General features: G+C 40.2%; 1 protein-coding gene across 3 annotated transcripts in view; it reads right to left on the minus strand.

Annotated features, from left to right (window-relative positions):
- Window positions 1–11040, minus strand: part of LOC126174963 (uncharacterized) — a 103152-nt gene extending 92112 nt beyond the window's left edge. The window contains exon 1 of one of the 3 annotated variants that reach the window (XM_049921432.1): window positions 10960–11040. The gene's annotated coding sequence lies outside the window, so the exon portion shown is untranslated. The other 2 variants (XM_049921433.1, XM_049921431.1) reach the window with 2 other exon arrangements.
- Between the last annotated feature and the right edge of the window lie 599 nt (window positions 11041–11639).

An 11639-nucleotide genomic window follows, 5' to 3' on the forward strand; every position in this document is an offset into this window, starting at 1 on the left:
AAATGACATGCCTACTGATTCTGTAAGTAATCTCAAAAAAATTCTGTATCATTCCACAGTTGGAAAGCCCTTTTTTACTAACCTTGTATTATAAATTAGTGACCAGGAACTCGCAACAAAAAATCTTGACTTTGACTTGAAGAAATAAATTTTAATTATTATTTTTCATTGAAGCTGCACTTATAGCAGTGTGTGCCAAACAGCAGCATGGATTTATCATCATCATATCACAATTAACCTACCGTCAGGTGGCTTGCGGAGTATGAATGTAGATGTAGATGTCTCATTTCATTCGCAAATGAAAAGTGGTGGGAAAATTACCTACACTGTATTTGACTAGAATAAATAACATTAATGTATGAAAAAATAAGTTTGGGAATATAAAAGTTTCGGGTCAGACTATTGTCAGTATTTTCTCATATCAAATGTAATATGAATAATTTTTTTTCCCTAGAAGTATTCCCTACATTTTTCAAAAGTTTTTCCAATAGAAAGTAACTATGAAAGTTTCTGTTAAAATTATAATTTACATCATGTTTTCACAATGATGTCTGTGCAATAAGTGTCCTAAAGCATAGGCTGTTTCTATGACTAAGTGTCACAGGAGCATTTCACCTGAATATTAGTCATGACTGGCTACAAAACTGCATCCCTAATAAAGATTGTCTCTAAACATAGAAATGCACTTTTTTCCCCAATGCTGTGGCAAACTAAACTTAGGGTGAAGCATATTAAGAAAAAAACAGATGATGCAATATTTTCTACATTCTTCACATTAATTTTTGGGGATATATTTATAAAATTGGCCACATCAACAGCAGTAGCTAAGGATAACATAAAAATAAAAGATGGACCTAGATTAATGGAAAATTCGCAGGACCTAGCAAATTTTGTAAACGACTACTTTTAAAATAAGGCTAATTACAGAGTACATAGTGTGGGATAGTGTGTCCCCCTTCAAATCTAGTTGTGCAAGACTGATCTGTAACATAACCCACTGACTAGTTTAGACTGCTACATTACCACTGTCTACATTAGGTGGAGGAATGACTACTTTTTAAATAAGGCCTATTACAGAGTACATAGAGTGGGATAGTGTGTCCCCGTTCAAATCTAGTTGTTGTGCACGATTGTTCTGTAACATAACCCACTGACTAGTTTAGAATGCTTCATTACCACTGTCTACATTAGGTGGAGGACGACAGTTTGGTTGTTAGTTGGTGAATCCAATACACGTGAATGTGAAATAAAGGTTGTGGAAACAGACTGATCTGTAGCATAGCCCAATGTATTTTGTACATGACTTTTTAGCACTCTTTTTCATATTCAACACAGTTATTGTTATAAAACGGAAAGTGTATGGTAAATACAGAAAATGTTGGTTGCATAACAGACTAGTTCCAATGAGTTGGTTGACTGGTTTGTTTGGGGTATAAAGGGACCGAACTACAAGGCCATTAGTCCCTTTTTCCTCATGCAAACAGGGCTCAAGTTAAAACAGTTCCCAAAAGGAGTCAGGGAAAGTAAAAGAGCAGAAAACTAATGGGGAACCACATGGAAAGAAAAAATGAAAGAAGCTAACCAAAAGGGGAAAACATACACTAAAAGGAAAAGTAGTGGAAGGTATTAAAATAATATAGCAGATGGCTGCGGCTGGCTGATCACAAGAATAAAAAAGAATGAGCCAGCCACTCTGCAACACACTAAAATCTCCAGCCTAAAAGAGAAGGTGAGATGAACACACATAGGGACAAGAACACCAAGGCAAACAAACAGCAAAGAAAGAGTGAGGAAGAGTTAAAATGGAGGGAAGGGGGGCCTGGGAGAGAAGGCCAGGCTCCCAACCTTAGATTGCGTGATAAAAATCCTCCTTACAAATAAAATGTTAAACACTACCAGCCATTGAGGCATTGTCACCCAACACTGGAGGCAAGGTGCTGGGAAGGTTAAAAGGCCGCTGCAGAGTGGCTACAACAGATCCAACAAGATGTGGACAACAGTGATATGAGAGCCACAGCAATACCGAGGTGGGTCCTCGCAACAGAGGTGGTGATCGTGTGTTAGCCAAGTATGGCCGATGCGGAGCCGACAAAGGACAATGGAGTCCCTGCGAGTGGCTTGCATGGATGACCACCATGCATGTGTTGTATCCTTAACAACACATAGTTTATTTGGTGTACTGAAGGTGTGCCATTCAGTATCCCAGATCGTGAAAACTTTGTGGGAGAAGACCAATCCAAGATCAGTCTCCAGCAGGCCTATCTCCAGAGTTGGTTTACTGGTAACCTGTTTGGCCAGGCAATCACAGAGTTCATTGCTTGGGATCCCAACATGTCCTGGGGCCCAAATTAGGGTCACTGAATGTCCACTGTTGTCGAGGGTACAAAGAGACTCTGGGACTGTCAGTATCAAAGGATGATGAGGGAAGCACTGGTCGAGAGCTTGTAGGCTACCTAAGGAGTCAGTACAGATGATAAAGGACTTCCTAGTGCAGGAGCAGATAAGCTCGAGCGCACGATAGATGGCTATCAACTCTGCAGTGAAAACACTGCAGCCAGCCGGCAAAGAGCACTGTTCAGTATGTCCAATGTGAGCATATGCGAAGCCCACAAGATCGTCAACCATTGATCCATCAGTGTAGACTATTTCTGAGCCCTGAAACTCGCCGAGAATAGAGAATATTTGTCAGCGGAGGGCCCGCAGGAAAGGTGGTAGAGGGAAAGTGTCAAGTTCAGTAAGAAGTGAGGAAAAATGACACAGTAATTGGGGTAGTGAGGCAGACTATGAAAGTGGGCAGTGTGATTTGCAAGCAGTAGTTTGTGCCGTAGCCACAATGGAGGAACACCAGCTTCCAAGAGGAGGCTGTTCATTGGGCTTGTTCGGAAAGCTCCCGTCGCAAGCCGAACTCCACAGTGGTGGATAGAGCCTAACAGCTGCAGCGTGGAGGGCGATGCTGAACCATACACCAGGCTCCCATAGTCAAAACGGGACTGCACGAGGACTTTGTACAGCTGTAGCAGTGTAGGGCAATCAGCATCCCAGTCGGTGTGGCTCAGGCATCGAATAATATTAAGAAGCCACCAGCACTTTTCCGTAATCTGACGGAGATGCAGAAGTCCAGTTAAGTGGGTGTCAAAGACTAGTCCCAAAAAGTGTTAAGTCTCCACTACATCAAGTAGTTGGTCATTTAGGTAAAGTTCTGGTTGGGGGTGGACAGTAATATGACAACAGAACTACATAACACAAGCATTGGTGGCCAAACCTGGAAGCTGTTTTGACGAAGCAAGCTGGAATAATTTTAATTCCCCTCTTGTTTTGCCATCTGCCTCCTTAAATTCATTTTGTTACTTTTAACTATTTACCATTAACATACATGAATATTATCTGCATTTACATAAAAGAGAAATATTGGCCCTTAGTTTTAAATAATATAACACCAGATCTAATTTTGTGCTTAGTTTTATGTATGTAATTGATTTTCTAATTTATTTTGACTATTCCTGTTAGTATCTTTCATTATGGGGTGAAATCAGTAATTGTTTTGTAACTTACATTCTATTGTTGACGTATAAACAAATATAAATTCTGTACTAATTATAAACATTTGGAAGACAAAATACTAGTAATCTTAAAGTATCTATTTAGCTCTCTTCAAAAACACGTTAGCAAAGCCAGCCCTTCATCAGTTCCAAAATAATTAACAGTTTTGTCCAAAGTATTGTTTGCATAACTATATTTGTTAATTTCACTATTTAAACAGATAATTCAGCCTAACTCTTGTAGTAGAAGAAACTGTTAAAAAGAACCGATTTTTCGATGTATTCAGTTAATTTAATGGGTTAATTTTTAATTGTAATTTCCATAAATTTAACTTTAAACACTTTGTAGTTTCAGTACATATTATTGTGATGATATATAAGGGCCCGACTTTTGGTCAGAAGACAGTCAGTCCACGGCCGAGTCTCAGATGAGGAACCTGTGTTGCTTAGAATGACAACAATGATCAACTTAACAGTGAAATAAGTGATACACCAATAGGCCATGCGTAAAAACAATGACAGTGTCTGCTCCATACGTACCTGATTATTCTTCAAGAACTTTGAACTTTGTTGTTAGCTTTTACTGCTCATAGATGTTCAACTGTAAACTATTGTAGCAGTATGTGGATGGTTTGCTAGCTAACTATTAATGAGGCTTATCGAAAGTTTACACAATAGTGTACTGGCCATACATATATACCTGTATATTATTAGGGGGTTGTAAGCAGTGAAATTAAAATACTGTGAAATGTAACTGTGCACCTGTCGGCTACATGATTTACAGTAGTCAGTGTCAGAATCGACAACACATTTTTCAGCCATTGTAGCAACGCAGTACTTTGACACAGAGGACAACAAACGAAGAAATAAAAGCAGGCAGAACCACTACTCTGTGAGTATGGGCCCACGACTGCACCTTTTGTATGGCTCCCTGAAAACAGTGTTCAGGCACACCAATAGAAGAGGAACAGAAGGAAATACAAAAATTGTCAGCTTATAAGGGAGGAGATACTGAGGACCCTACTGCTAGTGCGAGACCATTAATAGTAATTAAAAAGAGTGGGAGACTCAGGACAGAGCCCTGCGGGAGCTCATTCTCTTGGATATGGGGTGAACTGCGGGAAGCACCAACACGAATTTGGAAAGTGTGGAGCAACCCCCTTCATGCAGAGTAGTCAGGATGAGGTGTTGTCAATTGGTGTCGTAGGCATTTGTCAGGTCAAAAAAGACGACAATAACGTGTTGTCACCAGGAAAAGGTTGATTGAATGGCAGACTCCAGGTGGACCAAGTTGGTGGTGGTGGTGTTGAAAACTGCCTTGGAACGGAGCCAGAAAGCCCCAAGACTCAAGGAGCCAACAAAACCGCCGGCTCATCATACGTTTGAGTATCTTGCACAGAACATTGGTGAGGCCGATAGGATGATAGCTATCCACATCTAGCAGGTTCTTACCAGGCTTTACCACAGGAACGATGATACTTTCCTGCCACTGCAATGGGAATTCGCCATCACTCCAGATGAGGCTGAAGATGGCAAGGAGGTAGCAATGGTTACTTGTTGAGAGATGCTTAATCATTTGAGAATGGAAACGATCTGAGTCAGGGGATGTGTCAGAATAGTCGGCAAGAGCACTGAGAAATTCCCACTCACTGAAGGGATCATCATATGGCTCAGTGTGGCATGGAGCAGAAGACAGGTGTCGTCGTTCTACCTGCTGTTTGAGGATGCGAAAGGCGGGGTGGTAATTCTCAGTTGCAGAGGTCCGAGCATAATGCTCGGCAAGACACTCTGTGATTATGTTGGGATCAGAAGACATAACCCCATGTGTGGAAATTTGCGCTTATGATGTTAGAGGGCCCGCCTATGGTCTTAAATGGCCACAGCAATTTCCAGTGACCATCAAGGCACATTGCCATTTTAAAGCAATCTGCAATTATAAGAAGGTGGAGGAGGAGGAAGAGGAGGAGGAGGAGGAGGAGGGAGGGAGGGAGGGAGGGAGGGAGGGAGGGAGGGAGGGAGGGAGGGAGGGAGGGAGGAAGGAAGAAACTTGTAACTGAAACTACAGAAAGTCCAGATTGGAATATCAACTATATTATGAAACAAATAGATTGCTATTTAACATTAAGATGACACATTGTGTTGCAAGAGGCACAACAAAATATCTGTTATAAATTGAGCTTTCAGCCAAATCTTTTTTCAGAAAGGACGTTCTCTCCAACCGCTATGTCATAGCCAGCAACCGGCCGTAATGGCCGGAGAGAGTGGCCATGTGTGCATGAGATGTGCTTGCTTGTGTGAACGTGTGGGTGTTTTTCTTTTTCTTTCTGGTGAAGGCTTTGGACAAAAGCTCAGTGTGTAACAGTCTTTTTGTTGTGCCTGCCTAGAACTTATAAATGCTCAGCTTGCAGCCATATTTACATAAGAACACAAAATGGTTCATTTCACATTATTACAATTAATCATACTAATTATACATGGAACATAAGACTAACTAGTAAGCAAATGTAATATAAGAATCTGTTAATTCAAGCTTTTTCTCCAGAGTTTCTAAGGCGTGCACAAGTTTTCCTACCAAACAAAAGGAACACAGAAAATATTGTAAACAACAAGCCAATTTTCCTGCACTCGCCATTCTTTAAGTTTATGGAAGACAGACCAATAAGTTATAAACACAACCTTCTTAACACAGCACAGTTTGGTTTCTACGGTACCAAAGGTACAGTGCTGATCACAACAGGGTTTACACAAGTGGTCCTTTAAGTCCTCAACAGAGACAACTGTGTTACATGCATACTGACACGCTGTAACCATACACAAGTCCAAATTCGAAATCAGGATTGTCAATGAAATGCAAAACTTAGCACTGAAAACACAACTATTACAAACACCACCGCACAGCCAGAACAGAACCGAATTCCTCAACAGAGAACACAGTTATATACACATCTTTGAATATTACGCATTTTATATATCGTATTTATATAAACATCAAATATTCCAGAATAAACAAACATTAAAAACCTAAGATATTTCAAGGCTATTCTTCAAATGATAAATAATAAATAATTACTGGTGGTCAGTTTTGAACTGGCAATCTGCAGTATACCTGCCAGCAACCGTCACGGCACACTGCACCCATCACAGCTTGCGGCATTGCTTCCAGGTGTAACTTAACTCAATGAGGGCAAGATAACAACATCTTCACAGGCAAAGAACTATCCAGAGCAATCTGTTAAGTGCTTCTTCCAGGTTTGTCAATCTGGAGCACTTATCTTCCACAGTCATGTGTGGCAGCCTCACTTCAATGAATAGTCGCCTCGCTTAGTTTTCCTAAGTCAGCAGCTAGACAAGTGGCTAGTACATCTGTACAGTGATAGGGAATGGTTGCAGTCTGTCGGGGAGTGACCTCAACCACAGTACAGCAATGGGCTTTGCCTTACAGATCAACTATAACCTGCAACTGATTGCTGTGAATAGAACTGCCGCAACAGTTGATGCCTGATAGTGTAGTAGTCATCAAAAACTAACATTCTTTCTCTGCAGTGACCACCTTTCTCTATGGAGCATTACACATGCCACTGGAGCCAAATTCAGAAGTCTGTCATATTTCTCTCATTTGATCATGTTCGTCAATGTTGGATGTATCCTCATCTGGCAAGATGTGAGAACACTTAATGCACCCGGGAACATTGCTGAACATGATTGTTTTGGTGGTCCAGATGTTATATGAAATGAGGAAGGAAAATGTTGCATGGAGATACTGAACTTCAAATCTTTGAAGATAGTACACTCGACAGTCAATGATATTGTGATATTGTACTCCTTCCCAATGAACATCTTTTTTTCATGGATGAATTCAGCCCAGACTTCATTTTTATGGATGACACTGCACAGCTGCATCAACTAGTGCAGGTAGAGAAGCTCTTCGAATAAGATGATATTTGGCAAATGTACTGGCCCATCCATTCATTCCCCTGATAAAATCCCACTGAGCGTTTGTGGGATGCATTGAGGAGATGTATTGCAGCATGTCCACATGCACCAATGGCCATCTAGCAGTTGTAAACTGTGCTGGTGGAGGAATGGGAACATCCTATGCCAATTACTCCTTACAGACAGGTGGCCAATATGGGAGCACCTTACAGGGCATGCATTGTCATCTGTTGTGATCACACATGCTATTAAGAAGCATGTCCCATCTTTTGTAACACCCAGGGGGCCACCGTGAATTGCAGTGACTTCAGCGTAATTGTTATCTTTGAATAAAAGTGTCATTTGCTGTTTATTTACCGAGTACCAGACCAGTTTTGTGAGTTGAGTCAATAATTCCATGCAAACAGAACTCAAAATGTTGTTCTTAATGGAACAAAATCAACAGACATAAAAGTAATTTCCAGAGTGCCTCAAGGAAGTGTCATAAGACCATTACTGTTTACAATGTACATAAATGATCTAGTAGAAGGCATTGGAAGTTCATTAAGACTGTTTGCGGATGATGCAATTTTCTACAAGTAGCAGTGCCGGAAGACAGTACTGATTTGCAATATCACCCGCAGAGGACTGATGAACACTGTAGTCTCTGGCAGTTGACCCTAGACATAAATAAATGTAACATATTGCATTTACATGGGAAAAGAAATCCACTACTGTACAGCTACACTACTGTTGACAAATTGGTGCAAACCGTATCTGCCATAAAATATCTAGGAGTAACTATCCATTAAGTGATCTTGAGTGGGATGACCATACAAAACAAAGAGTAGTAAAATCAGATGCCAGCTTGAGATTCATAGGAAAAATCTGGAGACAATTTAACTCATCCATGATGGAAGTGGCTTACAAGAGACTTGTTCGATCAATTCTCAAGTAATGCTTCATCAATCTGGGTCCCTTACCAGGTATAACTGACAGAAGAGTTGGAGAAGATCCAATGAAAAGCAGGTCATTTAGTCCACGTAAGAGTGCTACAGAGATGCTCAAGAAACTCCAGTAGCAGGCATTACAATAGGTGTCACGCATCATAGATGTGCTTACTAGTGAAATTTCGAGAGAGTTCTTTAGGGAGGAGAGAAGGACAACATATTACTTCCTCCCACATATGTCTCACAAAACGATCACAATGAGAAAATTCGAGAAATAAGAGCTGAAACTGACGTTCATCAACATTCTTCCCATGCACCATTTGCAAGCGGAGCAGGGAAGGAGGGGATCAGTTGGTGTTACCAGAAGTACCCTCCACCACACACCGTTAGGTGACTTGTGGAGTACAATGTAGATAGTTCATTGTGTATTTCTTTCAGTTAGCTGGCAGTGGCACATCATGTGAGAGTTAATTTCATTCTTAAGCTTTGCAGACCGGTGTATATCAATATTTTTCCAGACAATATAAGAGATTGAGAATAAATTCTCTTTACTGAAGACAGAAACATTTAAAAACCAGAGCTGCTAGTTGAAAATGAAATGAAACCCCCAAGGATGTTCACAGTTTGACAGCATTTAATAAATTAATACTGAACATAGAGAGAGAGAGAGAGAGAGAGAGAGAGAGAGAGAGAGAGAGAGAGAGAGAGAGAGAGAGAGTATTATACTGTAAGACACATGAGAAAGGGCGAAAGGTGCCATACCTGGGATTAAAACATAGGTAAAATGACAGAGGAGATAAAATAACAGCACAGGGAAATGTTACTGGCTGAGCACTTACATGAACATAAATAAAACAAATAGCATGACTTTCAGCTTAAAGCATTTTAAACATAAATAACATATTTATATGCTGTGTAGCAAACACAAAGTTTTTTGTGATTAATAGTGACAGACAATTGATTGAACACATCAAGATACCACCAAATTGAATTCATCAGCATGTTATGACCTGTTAGGGTGTTTCTGTGTAACAGCCACACACAGTTCTTAGCTATGGGTTTCTATTCAGAGAGGCAATTTTCAGACAGCAGAAAATGGTCATGAGAATAGTAACCAAAAGAAGTAGTTAGAAGAAAAAAAAAAAAAAAAGTACAAGGAGATGAAAATGAGAACTACAACACAGTTATTTGGAAAGATAGCCTAAACGTACTGATGCCTCTTAATAATACACACTACACAAGATCATTAACAGTATACATAAATCACTTGAAGCAAATGCTGTGATGGTTCTTTCAACAAGGCTATGGCAGATCACCTGTCCTCTTCCTGTTACATAAATGTGTTGGGTTGGTAGGTCGATTAGGGGGAGGGGACCAAACAGCTAGATCATCGGTCCCATCAGATGGCGTAAGGATTGGGCAGGAAATCAGGTTTCAAAGAAACCATTCTGGCATTTGCCTGAAGCGATTTAGGAAAATCAAGGAAAACCCAAATCAGGCTGGCCGGACATGGTTTTGAACTGTCATCCTCCCAAATGCATTCATGTGTATATATTTACATATGTGTTTATGTGACATTAAACTCACTGCACAGGGTGTATCAATTTAATACAAACAAAAATGTACAGACTGATTAAGAGCCCATTATCATTTTTTACATTTTTTATTTCTACATTCTGTCAAGATGCAATTTTATTTCATTAATAACTACTTATTGTCATCAATGTCACACTTCTCTATGGTATGGAGGCCAGCATCTGGGAGGATATAACTTAACCGAATCTAAGTATGTAAAGTTGAATTTGATGATAACAGCGGAACCTAGTCATTTATGAAATAAAATTGCCGTCTTCACGTAATATTGTAATAAACAAAATCTGTATCATTGTAAAATTATCCTTGGCCAACTTAATTGCTATCTATACCGACAGTTCTGCATAACAAATGGGTGATTTTCAAAATCTTGTTACTCCCGAACGTGTACAGTTGGATACCACCCAATGTTCGCTCCTGTACTAGTACTTTATCGAGATCACTGATACCATCTCAGTAGATAAAGTTAACTGAGACATGGAAAAACAAGTTATTCCATTGTTGATGAAAATAGATGCAGGTGAATCATTTTAGATCACGAACTATTCATTTACATAACGTCATTAATTTCTGTTTTTCAGTATCAACAAATTTAATCAGTAGCAATGAATGACAACTCTTCACATTCAAATGACGTGTTTCACGTAGCAATATGAACGTCTGCCCATCTGTCAACCACCCAGTAAAGGTACGATATATCAAAGGCAGTGAGAAATTATCATCTCAGTTACGATTCACAACAGACGCTAAATAAAATGCGCAAATTTCAACAATAATCAACAGACGTCACTAATATATAACATCAGGGCACTCTCACCCACTTCAATAGCAGAAGACTTCCTGCGAACAACGTATCACAATTCACAACTCACAAGTATTAACGAGCGAATAATCGACTACATATATCGAATATGTGGTATGATTTACAATTCGGGGATTAACATAGAACATCAGCACACTCTCACCCTATTCAATAGCAGACGACTTCCCGCGAACAAGGTATCCACAAGTATTAACAATCGAACAGTCGACAGCATATATCGAATATGTGGTATGATTGATAATTCGCGGATCGTTTTCATGAAACTCTTAACAACACCAACGCGTTTGTCCACGCAAGACTGAATGTGTTCAGAAATTACTCTAGTATTCTCGTGCCTGAAAGGGCTGGACACAGGACATAGATTTTGGGGAATAACGGGGCATCACAGTTTGGTGATTCACCCGACAATACGTTGGAAGAACTGAATAGAGATTTGGGTACGTCCCACAAACGATAGTAATAGGCCACAAAAGAATACATACAGTGAGAGGCAGCTGTAAAGCCCCCTTTACACCAAAGCGAATACGAGCGAACACAATCAAATGCGGAGTGGCACGCAATGAACAGGTTGCGTGCTCCAGTGACTTGTAAGTGTAACGACATCATTGATGGGACAAGCGCGCGCGCTCGTGTGTGTGTGTAGTAGAGTTGTGGCGATTCGTGAATGAGTCGTTCATTTGAACGACTCTAAATAAAGAATCGTAAGAACCGAATCGTGATAAGGACGAATCGTCGTTCAAAAGAATCGTAAGAACGATTGCGTGTTTCCGAGTCGTGACGATTCCAAGTTCCAAAGATTCATCGATTCTTAGTACGCTATGC

This window comes from Schistocerca cancellata, chromosome 3 (assembly GCF_023864275.1).
Source record: "Schistocerca cancellata isolate TAMUIC-IGC-003103 chromosome 3, iqSchCanc2.1, whole genome shotgun sequence".
In the NCBI taxonomy this organism is placed as follows: Eukaryota; Metazoa; Arthropoda; class Insecta; order Orthoptera; family Acrididae; genus Schistocerca; species Schistocerca cancellata.